The sequence below is a fragment of the Sminthopsis crassicaudata genome, chromosome 1 (genome assembly GCF_048593235.1).
Source record: "Sminthopsis crassicaudata isolate SCR6 chromosome 1, ASM4859323v1, whole genome shotgun sequence".
NCBI classification, from domain to species: domain Eukaryota; kingdom Metazoa; phylum Chordata; class Mammalia; order Dasyuromorphia; family Dasyuridae; genus Sminthopsis; species Sminthopsis crassicaudata.
The window spans coordinates 652,706,236-652,726,764 of NC_133617.1; the positions used below are offsets into that span (position 1 = coordinate 652,706,236).

General features: G+C 37.3%; 1 protein-coding gene across 3 annotated transcripts in view; it reads left to right on the forward strand.

Moving 5' to 3' along the window:
* Positions 1-276: 276 nt before the first annotated feature.
* The window catches only part of ZNF462 (zinc finger protein 462), a 152,632-nt gene continuing 132,379 nt past the window's right edge, over positions 277-20,529 (forward strand). For 2 of the 3 annotated variants that reach the window (XM_074282982.1, XM_074282983.1), the window contains exon 1: positions 946-1,101. The gene's annotated coding sequence lies outside the window, so the exon portion shown is untranslated. Of the gene's footprint in view, positions 288-945; positions 1,102-20,529 lie in introns of those variants that run through there. The other variant, XM_074282984.1, reaches the window with a different exon arrangement.

Genomic DNA, 20,529 nt, shown 5'->3' on the forward strand with positions numbered 1-20,529 from the left:
GAGAGAAGACGAGAGAGAGAGAGAGAGAGAGAGAGAGAGAGAGAGGGAGAGAGAGAGACGGATATCTCAGGTCATCTGCAGCTGCAGCAAGCCAGCGAAGGAGAGGAAAGCAGGAAAGATGGCGATCCTCCATTGCTGAGACCTGGCAAAAAGCACATGAGACTCACAAACAACTTCCACAACAATAACAAGAACAAGAAGAGCAGGAAGAGGAGAAAGAGAAAGAGGAGAAGGAGGCAGCAGAGCACCAGAAGAAGAAACAGCTCACCAGCTCCGGGGACGCTCCTGTAAGTTCCTGCAATTAAAACCCATCTCCGATTGGTATATGTTCACAGAGGGAAGATGAGAGCATTTGTGTGTAGGGACAAGCAAATTCATTCATTCACCCAAGGAGGGTTTTGTTTAGATGGGAGGAGAGGAAGTCTGTTGCATGGACTGAAGGAGGAAGAGGAGAAGAAGCAGGAGAAAAGAGGAGGAGGAAGAGGAGGAGGAGGAAGAGGAGGAGGAGGAGAATGAGGAGGGGAGAAGAGGAGGGGGAGGAGGAAGAGGAGAAGGAAGAGGAGGAAGAGGAGGAGGGGAGGAGGAAGAGGAGGAGGGAGAGAAGGAGGAGGAGGAAGAGGAGGAGTAGGAGAAGGTGGGTAGTAGTGGTGGTTCTGCTTTTGCTTTTGCTGCTGCTTCTGGTAGGAGGAAAAGGAGGAAGGTGGTTAATTAATTTTGTGTAGTTATATTAAGAGAAGAGAACATGAAGGAGAACGTGAGGATAGAGCTGGAGGATCAGGATTGATGCTCCGGGCTTGGGAAGTGCGATAAGAGACAGAAAGGAGATAAAGGGGGAGGGAAGAAGAGGAGAGAGGGAGGGAGAGAGAGAAAGAGAGAGAGAGAGAGAGAGAGAGAGAGAGGAGAGAGAGAGAGAGAGAGGAGAGAGAGAGAGAGAGAGAGAGAGAGAGAGAGAGAGAGAGAGAGAGAGAGAGCGCTAGCTCAGTGTTGGCACGACCTAAGCAATCGGGTGACCTCTTTCTCTGTCTCTCCCTTCCTTTCCCACTCTGTCTCCCTCTTCCCTGCTTGCAAAGCTGTGTGTGGATATGCCCCCCTCTTTCTCAGGTATTTTGCTCCCTCTCCAAAGTTGGGATCTGGGGGTCGGGCTGTGTCTGCTGGGGATGAGAAGGTTGCTGCTACTGCTGCTTCTGGTGGTGGTGTTGCTGGTGGTGGTGGTGGTGGTGGTGGTGGTGGTGGTGGTGGAGAAGGTGGTAAGACAAGAGAGAAGAGGGGACCGGGAGATGAAGGTTGAGAAAGGAGCGGAGGAACTATCTTCAGACTAGTGTTTCAGAAGGGGCTGTTTAGAGGACAGCGGTTTCTGGAGAGGAGAAGCCATTACACACGTTTTTTTGTTTGTTTGTTTGTTTTGTTTTGTTTTTTTTCACTCCTTACCAAGGGAGGGGGGAGAAAAGAAAGAAAGGGGAGAAAGCCTCACTACTTCTGGTTCAGTTCCCCAGTGTCTGCTTTCCTTCCAGTCACGCAGGGAAGAAGCAGCAGCCCCCATCGGATAACCCTCTCGCTTTCTCTTTATCTCTCTGTCCTCCATTTGCAAGCTGTCTGCTTTGGTTCTAGTCCAGACTCCAAAACACCAGGCTTCTCCACATATTCGGTCTCCAGGCTTTTGTGTTTCCTGGAGTAACCCTGATTTTCTTCTCATTGTACCTTCTAACCTATAGAAAGGGAGTCTGCTAGAGCTCCTATTATATCCCTCCCCTCAAGAAAAAAAAAAAAAAAAAAAAAAGTTTCATTTTAGCGAATGTCTGGGATTGGAAAGACCTTCCAGTTGGGGCATTCTCTTACTACTGGCTTTTTGTGTTTGTGTGTATGAATGTGTGTGCGTGCGTTAGTGAGTGTGTGTGTCCTCTGGTTTGGTTTTGTTTCTTGAGATTGCTTGCATGCTTTAAAAGGAAGTAACTAGTTTGTCTGAGAGCTGTGAACTGAGTCAGGTAAGCCATGTCATGTTGTGGCTCCACCAGAAAATGGAGGAGAGCAGGCTTCCAGGAGACAAAGCTGAGATGAGAAGTGTTCATAAAATTATGGATGTTCTCCATTTTGAAGCTCTGCTTGTGATGGCTCGTTCTTCCCCTCTACTATTTCTTCCTTTTCCATGTGAAACCTTTTGGTGGCTCTTCAAGATCACTTCATTTGTGCAAAGAAATGGAAGGTTTAAGGAAGTTCTCAGGGATTTTTTTTTCTCCTTCAAAGAAAGGTACAAGTTTTTGTACCTTTTGTTTACATTGTAAAGACAACTTTTGGATTTTTTTTTCCTTTTGATTATTTCTGGAGGGCTTTTGACTTCAAAATTCAGGGGAGTGAAAACATGAATTTAACATTTTCTGGGAAGTCCTCTTCAGCTTTTAAATGGCTTATATTCTGCAAGCCATCCTGATATTTATTCATCAATATGTGAGGGAGGTGGAAGTGGTGATGGCTCTAAACCAGTCATTTGGACTTTTAAGATTTGAGTTCTCTCTTTGAGATGCATTATATTGAAAAACTCTTAGTTGGACATCTGCAACAAAACAATGCTGCTCTAAGACCTCAGAGGCATTCTAGAGCTTACAAATATCAGGTTCTTGAGCTGCTATAGTTCCTTTCTCAAGTTGTTCCATTTGTTTAGTAGACTTTAAATCATTTTATTTCACTTTTTTCCTCCTATTTTTATTTGAGTATCTGAAAGTATCAAATACTGAAACTCTTTAGAAAGAGCAGTATGTTTCCTTTACAATGTCAATATAGAAACAAGTTTTTAAAATATTATGTCATTTGGGCAAACCTTATATTGAGATATCTTTTCTTTTTAATTTAAAATAAATTTTTTGTAAGAAAGCATTGCTTGGGGTGAGTGATTATCAGGGGGATATTTCTTCCACTCCACACAAATATATTTAAACTGGCAATTAGAGAATTTATTTAATTGACCAAAGCAGAAAATGAAATCCTGCAGGAATTTGGAGAAACCAAGGATGATGATTTTCAGCTAGAGCTAGGATAGACATCTGGAATATGGGGAGAACTTCAAAGAATTCCAGATGAAGCTTGGGAGGTAGGTGAGGAAGGCTCAAATGTGCAATGGAAAAAGAAAAACATAGATCAGGGAAACTGAAAAGAACTTGTTTACAAGTAGAGGGAAATATAGAACAGTACAAAGAAAGTCGTTGGCTATCTTAAGTATTCTTAGTGGTTCAGAAGACTCTGTAGGTTACTTCTACCAGGTTGTTGTTGGGGTTTTTTAATTGTTTTTCTTCATTATGAATTAGAACAATAATAAAAAAAAGAGCTGTGCAATGTTGTGTATTTTGAAGTGCTTTAAGATCTCAGATGCAAATGTATTCTTTTGATTAAGTGTTAATAATTTCATACATGTGCAAGGAAAATTACAGCAAATGCAAAAAAGTTTCACTTGTGACAAAATCACAGTTTTCAACCCAAATTGATGGGCCATTAACTAAGTACTACTTTTCTCCTAGAGATGAGATGGAATTATAAAATAAATAATACTTTTATTCATAATTGTTTACAGTCAATATAGGCGTGCTTCACATAAGACTGTCTCAACTATAGAATTTCATAATAATAGTATTAATATACTGTTACCAACTCTACTATAAACTTGCACAACATAGTGTTAAGGATGCTTAGGCTATTAAGCATATATAACATTTTTTTTTCCTGTGAAACTAGCAGCTTTTTATAACATCATTTCTTTTATCACTGTATTTGGGAGGAACTGATTAACAATGATAGGAGGGTATATATGCACATTTGGGCCTGGGTTGGGTATAATTAGAGAGGTCACTTCTAAGTTTTCAATTGTTGTGATTCACATACAAAGTAAATTTTTCAATCGCTTTAAAAAATATGCCTTGTTTATAGGACTTAAAATAACTTTGACTTTATTCTTGTTCAGGTTCGTTCAGTTCCAATGATAACATAGGATGGGCCTATAGTTATATCTAGATTTGAAAACATACCTATAGATGCTCCAAGTGTTCAATATTAATTTTGTATGGAATACATTAAAAAGAGAGGCTTAGGAGGAGAATATGGCAGAAGTAAATAGATTAATATATGGCCAGTTTCTGATTTACATAAATGTGCATTCATTTTAGATTTTTCTTGAAAAAGAACAATATGTGAATTTTATTTTAAATTGGAACAGTAGATTAAACAAGCAAGGTTGGCTAAATTGTTTTTATCTTTTTTTACTAGTTTGTCCTGTGGATACTGTGTAAAGGTTAGAAAGTTGTTTTATTGTGGGGAAGACACATATGTGTGCATAATAAATGTATATGTAATCATATATCACATATATGCATGTACAGATTTTATGTATGTGTGTATATATGTATATAATTTTTAAAGGTACTCTAGTATTTGTGTCTATGCTTCATCTTGTAACCCAAGAGACAAATTCATTGATCCCTTTGATCAAAAAGAATGAACAGCATGATGTGTCAACCTTCATTTTCTGCAGATTTTTTTCTAATACACACATTTGATGTGTAAGCCAACAGATGTGTATATTGGTATATGCAATAATATGAGAAATTCAAGGAGTTACATATCTAACTTCCTTTCTTCTTTGATCTACAAGCCAGAGATACTGTTTTGTTTTTTGATTCAAATACATTCTATTTTTTTTTTCCTAAGAAACATTTATATCTAGTAGAGATGATTCTGGAGATGTATATAGTCCATGAGATTCAAGTCCACTGAATAACCTCCTCTTGAATAACTATATTTACATGATAGTCCTTATGTTTGTTTGGATTGTTGTCAATCGAATTCAGTGGCCACATTCCTTGAAGACTTTTTTTCTTCATTTTTACCCTTTCATGTGGGCTACAACTTCTATAGAAAAGAAATTTTTTTACTAATGAGTCTTCTGGGAAACAGTAAAAATTTTGCTATACTAATGGACTTTATTGTACTTGTGGTTGGTTTGTCAGAAAGAAAAGAATCAGAAGGGAGACTTGGATGAGGATCATATTTTCTGTATTGTGGTGTTTAATAGCTGCTACTCTAACTTGTCCTTGATCTTGATTCTTCATTTTCTTGGTTTAGGTAACAGCACTCTCATTTTTTTTTTTTTTTTTTTTGGTATGTGCCTTTATCAAGTTTGTGCTTCACTGGTCATGGGACTTGAAATTTATAAAACTATATTGAATATTTTAAGTTGATGGTTGAAAAGCAGAGTTGCTATTTCACAATCTTAGGCTCACAAATGTAGTGGTGTATAAATAATGGTCTCAGAATGTGAGGATCTGATATGAGTACATAATTGGGTGGTTGATATGGAAACTAAGGAAAATCACAGGAATAAAAGGGAACATATTCAGGGCCTGTCACTGAATCCCAATAAAATTAAGAACCAATTCAACTTTGTTTGCCATTTAAAAAAATTTTTTTTATGAAGTTCCTACGCTAGCTGATGACTGAGAGGTAGACAGTTATTGTTAGGGACCTATTAATTGATTATGGGGAAATGAGTGAGGAGAGCAGATAATGTAGAAGAAAATTCTCCTCCCCATGTGATATGCCAAGACATCTGGCAGATGTTATGTTGGGGCCCTAAGGAATGGACAGTTTAATTTTAGCCCTAGCAAGGAAATGGGAAGGTCTAAGCTCTTTTAATAGCACATGCCCCAGTTTGGGGGAAGGTTGGGAAAGAAAAGAAAGGAAAGGAAAGAAAAAGAAAGAAAGAAAGAGAGAGGGGGGAAGAGGGAAGGAGGGAAGGAAGGAAGGAAGGAAGGAAGAAAAGAAGGGAAGAGGGAGGTAAAGGACAGGGAGGGAGGAAAGGATAAAAGGAAGGAAGGAAAGAGGGAGGGAGAGAGGAAATGGAGGAAGAAAGAGAGAATGAAAAGAAAAAAGGGAGAATGGGAGGGCGGGAAGCTTTCTTGAAATTTGAAATCCAGAAAGCAGACTAGGCTGCTTACTAAAGAGGTTTTTGGATGATGGACAAAAAAACACATCTAACTGTGTTATAATAATATGCAATTGATTTGGTCTGAATAAAAGGGAGAGAGACAAAACCTAAATGTGTTTGCTTTTTAATAACTAGAAGACAGGCACTGTGTGATTGGTGAATATTGCATATCTAATTTATCAATCAGTTCTTCAAACACAGAAACAACCACTTAAAAGTTCAGTAACTCTGTGAGGAACTCTGCAACATTAATGAGGCACAACTATTGATCTTGTTAGTTTAATTTAACCTGGTGCAAACCTGTTGATTAATACTTGTTCCACTGACAGAAAAAAAAAAAAAAAAAAAACTTCTCTGAAGAGTGGTTTGGTCCATTTCCATAGTCTTTTAAATTCCTTTGTTCCTAAGGCTTTTTCTTTGCTGTGTTCTATTTTGCTTTCCATTTCTATTATCCAGAGCTTGGGAATCTTTTCAAACTTTGAGATACTGGAGATAAATAAGATAGCATCTGTAAAACACTTTGTAAACTTTAAGGAGCTATAGAAGTATTAGAGAGATTTCATCAGTGATGATGATGAAATGTGTGATGATTTTTGTGGTGATGCCTTTGTATAATTGGGTTATCCATTTATAAGACATGATCATTGACAGTTATATTCTGAGGATCTATTTTTCAAATGGTACAGATTAAAATTGGCTCCTTTCTGTGATACCATTTTGTAATACTGATGAATGGTAGAGGGAGTTAATGAAGTTTAATATAATTGTTGGTTATTTTCCAAAATTAGAGATCCATTCAATAATGCATCCTTCACATATTTTCCAAGTGGTCAATTCTCCGTAGTGTATTAATGGGTAGCCATGTATTTTCCTTATGTGTGGCAACACAATAGATTATCCTTAAAAGGACTCATCAGAATACAGAAAAGTTTTAAACTGGAGCCCATGGGACACAAGAGTCTTGAGAGTGCAAAATGGGTTTCTATTTGTTTTTATTTTTCAGTAAGTGAAAGTAATTTTCAAAGCAACAGGGAATGAAGTGTTGAGATTTTTTTTAACATTTTAAAGTATTTCAGAGTGAAAACAAAAAGTGTCTAATCCAAGAGGGAAATTGAAAAAGGTAGCACAGGACCCCTGAGCTTCTGGCGGAGATACAGTTAACAGTGTAAACAGTTGAACCTCACTGTGGCACTTCTCCAAATGAGTTGACTGTCGAAAATAAAATGTTCCAGAAGAACTGGGAGAACAGGAAAGAAGTTAAAACAGCATGGTTTGTATGCCAGTGCTAGAGGAAAGAAAAAAACATAATAATAAGGGATAAGAAGGTGGGAGGGCAGGAGAAATAATGATCACAAGTTGGACTGTCTTAGTGATAAAGCCCCACAGGAGATGTTTCCTCCAAGAGAGGGAACTTTGATTTATAAGAATTCAGATGTCCCTTGGAGCTTATTCGAAATCTTTTAAAATTCTTTTGTTCCCTTGTATCTGGAAAATAGCATGCACGAGCACACACACACACACCCCAAATGGAATAATTTTGAATTTACATTTTCAGTTTTGGAAGTTCCATAAAATTTGAGCTTGGTCATTATTTTTTCTTTCTAACATATTTTGTTAATCAATGGGAAATGGTTGAAATTATAAATGATCATATAATTATAAATAGCACCAACATAATGATATTTTTTAGGATCAGTATTCAACAAATTTATTGACTATTTTTTTCAATTCAGTAGGTGTCTGTCAAAGACTACTGTGTATTCAGTACTGTACTGGACACCAGTCATATAAAGATAAAAATGGAAATTATACCTGCTCCAAGAAGGTTACCTTTGTTGAGTTAGGGGTGGAGGGAAAGTGTATTGTATAGTGATCTTGGATGAAACATTGAAATGTTTTTTCTTTGTATAAATTTCTAAAACAAAACCAAAAAAGAACTACAAATTTTATCACCAGTGTAAGTGTTGTCTATCCTTTGAAGTGAACAAGTAATTGATGTCATTAAAATGTTCTTGTCTAATTGCTAGATAGAAAAAATTCTTAAGTTATTCTTGGAGTGAAGGTTTTTTCTTTTTTTTTCCCAAGGTCATGGGCATTTGGTATTGATTTCCTAGCTTTCATCTGTTTGCTTGTTCAGTTCACTTCATGTTGCTTCTGGATATTAATAAAATACATCTGTGATGCCTGCTAACTCCTTACCCCAACCTTGTCCCCCCAAACAGAGCCTACTGTGGGGGGATAGGGTGTTATTTAAGTTTCTGGAGCCTCCAAAGATGAAGATTTACTCCCAAGAGAGTATTTGCAAAATGTCTGGTGAGATACAGACATTTCAGTCCTTTTTATTTTTTCTTTTTTAAAGAGTACAAGAATTGAGTTATATTCTGGAGTAGAGAAACCACTATTAGAAACAGGAACTGGTTCCTAAAACATATCAGAATCACTTTGTATCTTCATAAAAATATGAGATCAGGGACTCAGTAGGAAATATTTGCTCCAGGTGAGGAGGCAAAGACTTCTGTGGGTTCAGAAGGCTTGGAGGACAAAGGGAATTGGAAGTTCAATCTAGACAACTGTGTCAAAAGTAATTAAGCCAAGGATTTGTGGAGAGGCTTATCCACTGTGAGGAGGGGGGGGTGCAGCTGGTGAGGGCCCCAAAAGCCCTATAAGCCCTTGTCTGGCCAGTTTAACCAGAACACAGTTGAAGCTTTCCAATTTTGGAACTTTTTCTCCCTTTGAAATTCAGGATAAAGAAGGTAAAACTATGATTGTTTAGTTTTCCAAATGTCAGTGGAGTGCCTCTTACTTCAGCTGGCTTGTGGGTGATTTCTCACAAGTGAGAGTTCTCCCCGTTAACACTGCAAATGTACCCATAACATTGTGCTTATTACTAAGAAAATATTGATCAGTGGCACAATGTGGGATCCTTGAAAGATGTTTGCTACACAAAGGTTCTAGTACTCACCTGCAGATTAAGAAATGGGTTTCTAAACCATCTCATTTCTATTGCTAATGAAAAGCTTTGGAAGGGACCTGTGAATTAGGGCTCCAGCTGCTATCATGGTAGGGGAAGTTAGGCCTTGAAAGGATACTTGGATTAGGCGGTCAGAAATGCAAACAGTAGCATCCGAGCAAGTAGAAAATAGGCAGGGCTGTTAAGCAAACAGAAAAGTAGGCTAAAGCATGCCATAATTATGTAGTGGAAATTTGCTGGTAATAAGAGATTGCCTGGCAAGGTAGGAAGGAAAGAAGGAGAAGACAGGCAGTGGAATGATTCACAAGACAAAGCTAAAGAGGTTTGTGTACTGGAAAGGGCCTACAGGGAAAAAAAAAAAGAAGAAGAAGAATGCAGTCAGGGAAGGGAGTACTTTTAACTGGAGTATGTGAAATTTAGTTCAACACTTACAGTGTGCCCAGCACTGAGACTACAGTAGATGAAGGGGATATAAAGAACAGTATTTCACAAGCTTTTCATTCAAGGAACATTTAACCCAATGGGGATATTGGTGAACTAATATACAAATAACAATTGCATAGGGGAGAGGGAAAGAGAAAAATTGGACTAGAAATAATACTTTGATAAATGGAAGATGGACAGATCATCCTGGCAGGGTGGGGTATGGACATAGGTAAGGGCTTCAGGAAGAAAAGGATACCTAGGTCGCATCTAGAAAGAAGAAACTTAGGGTTGAACTTCAACTTTCAGAAAAGCATATTCCAGGCAATGGGAAACAGAATTAGCTAAAGCATGTAGAAATAATAATTTTTTAAAAATGAAATGGTGAAATTGATGGCTGTGCCCATATTTTTATATCTTATCTTTTATTGCAAAAAGAGAATGTTGAATTTGGAGGTCATATTATATGAGGAGGAGGTGGTGATAACAAATAGGAACTGTGATCAGGAAAAAGGAATAAACTGTATCAATTGGTTAAATAGGTCTGAGTGGAAATTACAAAGGTGACAGCTCCTTGGAAATAGATGAAGTGGAGAATGGATCACAGCAGAAAATAGTTGCATTATTAATAGACTGAAAATGTGATAGTTCTGTCTTTGAAGCTATCCATGGAGGTTTTTTTACATATACTGATGAGAGAGAGAGAGAGAGAGAGAGAGAGAGAGAGAGAGAGAGAGAGAGAGAGAGAGAGAGAGAGAGAGAGAGAGAGAGAGAAGGAAAGAGGAGGCCACTTTATTATAATAAAAAAAAGGAGAAGAAACAGTGTTTACATGCTGTACATGCTGTCACTTGTTCATCTAGTTTGGAGTCAGATGACTTGCTATGGCTTCATGTTAAGTACTTTGTTGAGTCAATCCAATTCTATTATATGTAATATGTTGATGACCAGTGATCAAATGTCCATGATATGATTGATTGTTTAGTGACCAACTGCCAATATTAGATCTAAATGATTCTAAGCCCATCTTAAAATTCCTTAAATCAGGTTATAGCCTTAAGATGATAACAGCTTAAAAATCAGAATGAGAATATATATGTAAGTATTCTAATAGGGTAGATCATTTGAGCTTATAAATGGATATAAAATTTATTTGTCTCCAAAAAACTTTAATTTAATATTTAGTAACTACAACTAGGAAAGGAATACTTATGGAAGAGCTCATTATTATTTGAATGTCAAAGTTCAGTTATGGAGGAGTTTTTTTTCCTCTTTCTTCTGCTATCAATTGACCATTGTCAGTTCCAGGAATCTCCTGTTTCCTAACATTGGATAAGAACACTGTCTAAAAGGAGAGTAAATTTGATTGCATAACTGAAAAGTTCTGCCAACCACCTAGACCTTCAGGAAGTCTTGAGTTTAACCTACTGAACTGAACCCTAGCAGACCCCCCCCCTATTAATGAAAAAGGGATTTAGCTAGATTTAATTACTTAAGGTTGATAATAAATTTCTCTCAGTTGTATTTGTGATGGGTACAAGTAAATAGCATATTTAGGGTATGCTTAAACCTGAGTTTTTCCAGTGATTTCTGAAAGTGAGAGTCAAAGTGATGAATAAATTCCAATGATTTTGAATGAAATCTTAACATTTCAGAAAATTAGCTATACTTTATTAGGCCCTAATGATATTTCAAGCCCCCTCTAGCTCTAATTCTATATGGTTATAAATATGTGGATCAAAATATAATGGTTATAGTTATAGGTAGATGAGTTAATATAAAGTTGTTATAGATTGCAGATAGGTGAATTTAGTAGGTTTTATCATTTTAGCACAATGCAACAATATATGATTACTGAAAAGTACCTCATTTTACTGTTCTGTGCTATGAGAGTGATATATGCCAGTAAGATGATATCATACTGGAGCCAAGTTAGAGAATAAGCATAGGCATGGTATATCAATAAAATGTGTACTATAATATTTAAATACACTCTGAAGTATGTTGTGTATCATAAATATAACTTTCTAGCTACAAATTTTGTGTGCACTAGCAAAAAGATATATGGTGTACTATCAAAATGTGGGATTCCTATTCTTCTAATTCCTGGTGGTCTAGGTTGGAACTGATTAGGGCCAATAGTAGAAATAGTTTCAAATATTTTCATTTTAAAGTAAAATTCAATGATAGAAACAAGCTCTGTCAAAAATGGCTAAAGACTTCTGAAGTTGTGAGCTTCTACCACTGAAGCACAATAAGAAGATCATAGAACAACAAATAGAGCATCTTGGTTTTTATATATTTTGGGGGGAAAGTTTACAGTTTTTTTCACACCAGAATAGCTGTTACTGATAGAAAGTCACCCATTTAATAGGTATGACAACAAATTGTATGGAGAATGATGGAGGCTTAAAGAAATGATTTTCTAGAAAAGACACTGATGGGTAAAAAAATTGCTTCTGGACCTAGGGACTGCTGGGAGTTCATGATTAAGTTTGAGAAAAACTGAGAGGTCATTCAGTTTATCACCTGAAGCCTCACTGGGAATTAGTCTAGACAAATGAAATCTAATACCTGATCTTTTTTCCCCACTCAAGACTTCCAGAGATAGTTTCTTTCATAGTATATATTAATGTTGAGTCAGTTAAGTGACACAGCTGATGGAGTAATGGGCTGGTAGTGAGGAAGATTTGAGTTCAAATCCAGTCTCAAATATTTCCTATCTGTATGATATTGGACAAGTCACTTAAGTAACCTATGTTTACCAAAGTTTCCTCAACTGTAAATAACAGCATTTGCCTTCAAGAGTTACTATCGGATAAAATGAGATAATATTTATAAAGTGCTCAGCAAGGTGACCAGAACATAGTAGGTCTCTTCCCTTCCCTTCCCTTCCCTTCCCTTCCCTTCCCTTCCCTTCCCTTCCCTTCCCTTCTCTTCCTTTTCCATCCCTACTTTTTCCATCCACTTTCCTTTACCCCTGCCTTCCCTCCTTTCCTTTTCTTTCCTTCCTTTCCTTTTCCTTCCCATCCACTTCTCTCCCCTTCCTTTCTGTAGTTGGGAAAAAGCTTCAAAAGGATAACTGTTCACATGCAAAAGAGAGTGTAACAAGCCTTTGCTGAAGCTTGTTGGAACTAGATAACTGTGGCAGAGTTGGCAAAAATGCTTATTAATACTATTTTAATTAGTATCCCTAGTTTTAGTGGACTTGGTTTTTAAATTCTAATTCACTGCAATAACCTGATAAGGAGACTCTGAGGGATTTTTCACTCACTTATGAAGTCACTCATCAAGAATGTAGTAAGCTTCTGCTATGTACTAGGTATTCTGTTAAGTGCTGGAGGCAAAAATAGACCCCTGCCTTCACAAAGCTTACATTCTAATGTCTGTAAATAAGTACATAATAGATATATGTAGAATAAATGAAAATTAGCTTATGGAAGAAGGCACTGTCAATGGGAAAAGAAATTAAAACTAGATGGCATGAACTGAATTTTTATGTATTTCAAGGGTGTTGGGGTGGAGAGCATTCCAACCGTGGTAAAGGAGTTGCAGTATCTTGTCTCAGGAACAGCAAATAGGCCTGCATGGCTAAATGACAGAAAGTTCATGGAAAGGAATAATTTGTGAGAAGAATCAAAAGGGGTGAGTTTGGGAAGACCTTTAAATGCAAGGGAGTTGATATCTGATCTTTGTGATAGCAGGTTTATTAAGTAGGAAGGATCATATGGTCAGTCCTGAGCTTAGGAAAATCAGTTTGGCAGGTGGATGGAAGAAAAATTGGAGTGGAGAGAGGTTTGAGATAGCTAGATCATTTTGCGGGACACTATTTCACTAATTCCAGAAAATCAACATGGGTTTGAACTGTGATAGCTGAGTGAGTAGAGAAATGGGGATCATATATGAAAAATATTGTGGAGTCTAAAAAGATAAGATTTGATAATTGATTGTATATATGGCATGAGTACAGATGGTAGTGCCCTAGACAGTAGTAGTGAAAGATTTAGGAGAAAGTAATTACTCCTGTCTCCCACTTTATGCAAGGAGTGAAACCTACATTGTCCACTCTCAGATATCATTTAATTCAGACTCCCACATCATAAGATCTCTGTTTGGATGAATGGATTTTCAATTGTGAATAGAATCTTTGATTTAAGACCCAAGCCTGCATAGTGTACAATAATCCTTCAAGGTTGTCCACAAAACATTTTCATTTTGTGCTATTAAAAGTACCCCACTTTGATTCAGAAAAGGAGCTGGCATGTAGAGAAATTAAACTCTTCCTTTCAATTTTCCTGTGGAAATTTAAGCTTCCTGCATCCCTCAAAAGGTACATTCCATTGTTTTGCAAAATGTGACATGTTGTGGATTATATAAAATATTACACAGTTTAAGAAAGCAGAATTTCCCCCTCCTACTTCAATGAAAGTTCTCACCTTAAGTTCCAGTGTCTCTTTCATTCTGGCCTTCAACTAAGTAATTTTATTTGGCTTAAGAGATGAAGAGGTGTGTGGGAACAGATGTCAGCTGTAGCTGAAATCCATACTTGCTCTTTGACCAGTTCAAATGTTTCAGAACAATTCACCCATTCCTTTCTCTGACAGGTGTCATTAGCTTGTTAGTAATCAGTTTCACCTACAAGTCCTGAAATTAGCAAGTGTTACATGTTATACGATTTATTAGTAGAAAAGTAAGATAATCTAGGCCACCCGTTTTAATTAGCTTGATCAACAGCTGCTACTCTATCATTTTCATAACCTTGTTTCCAGACAGCAGCTCCAAGAATCCAAATTGATGCTGGAATAAGTAAGCAAATGTTAGAGATTTTGTTTTGGAGAGTAACTGAATTTTATACTTTCTAAAATGTTTGTATCAATTCTTTTTTTTTCCCCTCTCTTCCCTTACTAATTTTTTTTTCCTTCTTCAATAGAAAGGTGAGAAGTGAGTTTATTTTGGCTATAAACCAGGATATTATGTGATATCAAAAATACAAACCAAAACAAAAAAACTAGCACTGCACAAGTTAGAATAGTCAATTAGCGCAAGAAAATGACTTTAGAAAGTCTTCAGAAACAGATAAATAGATAGATAGATAGATAGATAGATAGATAGATAGATAGATAGATAGATAGATAGATAGGAGTTTCTTTTGACCTGTAGCCACAATGGCCATAAAACTAAAAGAGAAGATCTGTTTTAGACTTATTTTTCTGTTGAACGTAATCTGTTTGTCTGCACAAGGACTACCCATTCTTTTTTGTGGAATGCTCGTTCCCCTGTCATATTCTACTCTTCACTATAGGTATTCTATAGTATTGTAGATTTGTGTGTGTGTACTGCAGTAACAGCTCGATTTACATAGCATTCCATTTTTTTCTTTGTCAATAGAATTTTATTGTTCCAATTACATGGAAAAATTAGTTTTCAACATTCAATTTTGTAAGATTTCGAGTAACAGTTTGTTTTTTTTTCTCCTTCTCTTTCTTACTTTTCCCTTCCCCAAGACAGATAACAAGCTGATGTAGGTTATACATCTCAAGGTTTTAAAACCTATTTGCATATTTTGTCATCATGTAGCATTTTAAAGTTTACAAAGCACTTTGTATGTATTGTTTCATTTGATACCCACAACTTGGTGAGGAATAACAATTACCCCCATTTTAGAAATGGGGAAATTGGGGGCCAGAGAATTGTTCAGGGTTACATAGCTAGTATCTAAGAAGTATATGAGCCCAAATCCTAACTCAGGACTTTAGCCTGAACCTGCATGACTTATTTTCCCTTGTCTGTCAATATTTCAACAAACTAAAGTTCCTTAGGGCAGTGACTGTCTGAAATCATTTTTGTTTCTCTAAGGATGCCCAGCAGAGATGCTTAATATATGCTTGTCGAATAAATGAATGAAAGGGAATGACCTTGCTCATTTGAATTCATATAGCATTTTGCATGTCTCTAATCTACTTATCATGCAATATTGTGTATGGTAATTACATGTGCTTATGTCTCATCCCCTTAGTAGACTCTTAAGTTTTGTATTAGGAACCAAGTGTTATCTAAACTTTTTTTTTTCCCTGCCAGTACCTGGCACATTCTTCACACAGTAGGTGCTTAATTATTGAATGAGTGAATGAATAAACCATTTTAAGACTTAGAAGGCCAGACTACATTTGGGAACATTTAACTTACTATCACCTTACTTTTGCCAAAAAGTGAGGAAATTTTTGTGGCCAGTTTGTTCTGCCATAAAAAGAACACTATCGTGGTGATAATAATTTACTGTTTACCTACCAAATGGAGCAAATGATTTCTAGGAAATACAAACAGCCACCTATATTAAAAGTGGGGCTGTTAAGGTGACACCATGATTCACTGGGCCAGATTCTTACTTGGCAGCCTTCCCTCTTCTCCATGCAGTCAGAGGTGGAAAATTAGGCACTTAAACATTTGCACACTGGCTGGCCATTCTTCATGCCACTGAGCTGCCTCGAGAAAACTAGCTCCAGCGCCCGTGGAATAACTGCACAGCAACTTGCAGGGGCAGGAAGGAGCAGGTGTAGTTGCCCGGTGGTTCTTGATGCTTCCGCTGCAGCAGCCTTGCAACCTGGAAGTATATAAATTCATTGGGGAGTCGTTTGCAAGAAGGACTTGGATCTTTGACCATCCTTCCATCTTTCCCCATTCCCTGTATGAGGGACTGGGAATATCCTAAGAACCTGAGCCGCAATAGTAAGCAGTGTGGGACTCTCAGATACCTTTATTTTGATGTCTCTGAGGTGGACTGCCTGGGGGGTTCTCCATGTGGGGTAAGGTCTGGGAGAGTAACCCTTCAAGTTAAGATTGGTGGGTTTGGAACCCTCTTAATTGAGAACTGAGAACTTTTAAAGGAGATTGGGTGGTTGGAATCCATGCTCAAGAGTCAGTGGAAGAAAGCTGCTGCTTTGCATGTGTGCTGGGCAGGCAGAGTAATTAACAAGTAACAATTAGATACAATTTCATTCTATGAGTGGCACATACAACCAATTTCCAGCCCTAAGTGCAAAATCCTTGCTTGGTGACACTTAAAATTTCTCAATGGAAATTTTGAGTGGAAATTTAGTATTCAGTGAAAAGTCCTTTAAAGATCTCCAAAAAAAATCTCACTTCTTAACTGCAAGCAGTGCTTTCTCCCAATCATCTTTCCACTATACTGTGGTTGTTCTTCAAATAATTATAACTAAAATTTATTATGTACTTACTTTGTTTCTAAGCCTCAGAGTTGACATTTGGGTTATTGTGAGGATCAAATGAGATCATTGTCAAGCTCTTAGCAAAGTCCTTGACAATAGTAGACGATATGTAAATATTAACTGTTAACATCCTTATTATCATCATCATCATCATTATAATCATCATCTCTTTTATATAGTACCTTTTCTCATATATATATATATATATATATATATACATATATATATATACATATATATATTTGTAGGTTATTTAAAATTGGACTCTAAATTTTAGAGAGTCTATCTCTGGATTCTATACCTGAAAGAATTCCTACATATGTGCATGATTAATAAGTATTTATTGTTAGCAATGATGAGGTTATTGTGAAACCTTTTAAAAATATATATACTTTTGATATATTGAGCATCCTTACTTATGAATAGATTTAGTCCATATTGATTTTTCAAATTATTTTCTTGGAACATTGAGGAGAAAAGTTAGAAAATGCATGAAATTCTGAGGGTTTCTTGTCTGGAAATGGATATTGGTGTTCTTTTAAAATTATTTTTTAAATATCATTCTGTCAAAAATGAATACATAGATTTTACCTTTTCCTTATTCTGTGTTTGAGCATTGTTTGGCTTTTTTCCCCCTCTCTTAATATAGAGGATCGGTTGCCTTCTTTGTTGGCTGACTCAGGTAGCTCTGAGCTAATTTCCTCCTTACTATCTTCTGGATGTGTTTATTTTAATAATCTCCTTCTCTTTCATCTTACTAATACTGTCCCATAATATCAGCTGGTCTGTTGAGAGCTTGAAGGGTGGTAAAGCTAATTTTAGTATGCTTGAATGGTGAGTGATGTTTGAGATTGTGGAATGACTTTTTTTTAGAGCTTTAGCTGAGTCCTGTGTGCTCTGGCAGAAAGACACATTGGTGATGGCAGTGGTGGTAGAAGTGGTGGTAGAGTAGAGGAAGTGGTGGTTCTGTAAATAGGATAGTTTAAAAAAAAAAAAAAAGATGACACGAGCAGCTTTTTCTTCTTACAGTCCAGACTTTCCTAGAGGGACAGAGCGAAATGACCTCATGAAACTTTGACATTTGAAATGATGCCAGTTGAAAGTCAGTGTCATTCCTAATCTGTGCCCTTGCTGACATTACAGATAGAAAAAGGGAAGACATCTTTTTGTTGTTGGTATTCATATCAACAGACTGTTTTCAGATCAGAAATGTATCATGCTCAAAGGGTCCATCCAAAATTAAAAGAGAGAGAAGTTCAAATATGAGTTTAGATGTGGTCAAAAATGAAAATAACTTGGAATGGCATTGATAATAATATTGTGGTTAGATTTACTATTGAATAGAATTTTGGACATCCTAGGAAGTTCTAAAGTACCAAAGTTGTTGGAGAAAAGATGCTTTTTAATTTGTGATCAGATGAGCATTAGCTTCATATCTATACCAAAAGAGAGAAGGCAGGTATGAAAATTTTATCTTTCTTGTCCCCTTTTATATACATATAATCAGAAATGTTGAAAATGGGTTTTGTTAGGTGTTGTTCAGTAATATTATCACTAAATGAAAAAAGTTCAGTTAACTCTCAGTAGCTTCCAGGACACTTACTCATCTGTGGCTCCTCAGAAAGGACAGTTGAGCACTGCCAATGAACTTCAGGAAGTGTTTGTACTGCTGCCCTTCCATTCCTCTGTGGCCTGTTTTTGCATGTCTGTGTGTGGCTGTTGATGGAAGGATGATAAAGGTGGAAAATATTTTGTACCTTCATAACTCCTAGGCATGTTTTTATAGAGAAGTTTAGGATGCAAGACTAATGTAAGTCCTGTTGGTGACACCTTAACTGGAAGGCTAGAACAGCTACCATCATTGTGTTGCCCTCAAGGGTCTGGCATTTCAGCAAGTAAACTGTTCAAACCTTTGGTCTGGGGATGATGGAGATAAATGAGGTTGGTTGACCCCAAAGTACTTTAGAGTAGGGAGAATGCTAACCAAAGTTGAGGATAAGAGATGAGATGCTGTGGACATAAAGATCTAAGGCTGCGTGCACATGCAACTTTGCAATATAAGTTGCTATCCATGTGGCTCATACTGCTATGGTACTGAATCTGGCAGACCATTTAAATATTTACTCCAAAAGATCTTGTTCTCTGTTGGTGTGAAGCAGAAATTCCAGTTATTTTTAGGTCATTTTCATCTTAGCAACCCTGTTGGAGATGAACCAAACATTCTGCTGTAAACTGTCCCCACGTTTTGATAGAATTTAATAAAGTAAAGTTTAATGGTTTGGTCCCAAGAGGAAAACAGACCATCTGGTTAACAGAAGGTTAGACCGAATAATGTATCGCTGCTGAGAGTGCCCCAAACCAACCCAGACTATCTGGTAATGTGTCCAGTTGCTGAATGTATTAAGCATTGAAATGGTGCTCTCAGATCTGCAGAGCCAGCAGTTCTGTTACCACTGCTGTGACGCAGGAGATAATTCAGTTGGGCAAGCAGCAGCATGGGGGTGGATCTACAGTACAGGATGTGTAATGTCAACATGAAGCATTGGAGCTGGCAGCCAGAAGGAAAGCAGCCATTTCATGCCAGTGCAAGGAAGCCCAGATAGATTTCTCCACCTCCCCCCTCAACCTCCCTTGCATGTTGTCCTTTGATGTAGCTTTCATATTATGTGCTAAATGATTGCCTTGTGAATTGTCAACAACAGGACTTGAATTCAGCAAGAGCTGACTTTCTTTCTCCCCTTTGGAAGCTGTCTGCACCAACAAAAAAGATGGGTTTTGCCCATGTCAACAATGGGTGGGAAGTGAGCACCATAAATTGGGAGATGTGAGAGTTTTCAGGCAAAAGCATCTCCCTGACTTCAGATGGGGTTCCATTGTGCTTTCTTTTGTGTTCAAGGCAGGGACCGTGCATGCAAAGGCTGCAATCATTGGAGCGCGTTGTACCGCAGCTGTAGTGTAGAGAGGGCTTTGGAAGAGTTGGAGCGATACTGCATAGACTTAGTAATTATGTAATTGCTATGTAACTATAGAGAGCTATCATGATTGTCTAGTTCTCCTGGAAAGAGGGGGGAAAAGCTTAAAAATTTGGGGGTGTGGGAGAGGGGAGGATATTTTCCTTTTATAAACCTGAAGGCTGCTGCTACCAGTCTATACTCAAATCTTAACACTGCAACGAGCAAAAGAAAAAACTTCTTCACAAAGACCAGTCTCTCTGTGGACCTTACAAATGTTTGCTTGTTGATTTTTTTAGAAAACAATCTCTGTTTCTATTCAGGTTGTAGAATGACCCCCATGAATATAAAATTCTGACTTGTTTCTAGAAACCTGATTCTAGATCACAGAGTGGAGGATTCCAGAATTTAGATGGTGACTGGCCCCACTGAGTTACTATTGATCAGCAAGGCCTTCTCACTAAAACTGCCACCAGAGTTTCATGGCTTTACTTGAACGAAATTCTTGTCATGGCTGTTGTTGAGTTGGCACAGAGGTTGCTGTTTGTCCTTCATTCTCAAAGAGGCTCATGACATCAGGGAGAGGATGATATGACACTCAAGTGAATTGGATTTAAGTGAGGGAGGGCTAGACACAATGCCAGATGGAAGGAAGACTTGCTTCCAGGGCTCCCCCAATATTGGCAAGTGGATTTTCTCAGAAACATTGGGGATAAAGGAAAAGTGGATAACTGAGTAAAGTGAACATTGGGACTAGGACTATTTCCTCCATCCACTAGCCTTTTTATATATTTTTTTTCTCTTTTAGAAGATTTCAAAGTGAAATCCTCCTAAGTCTAGGATTTAGGTCCACAACAAGGTTGAATGAAATTGTGGTTCAACTCCATGAAGCATGGGACAATCATGGAAAATTAGTCACATCATCTAATCTCACTGTGGACTTTGTTTTTGTTTATGTTAAATAAGTCCATGCTTCAACAGTCCTGCTTTTCTGC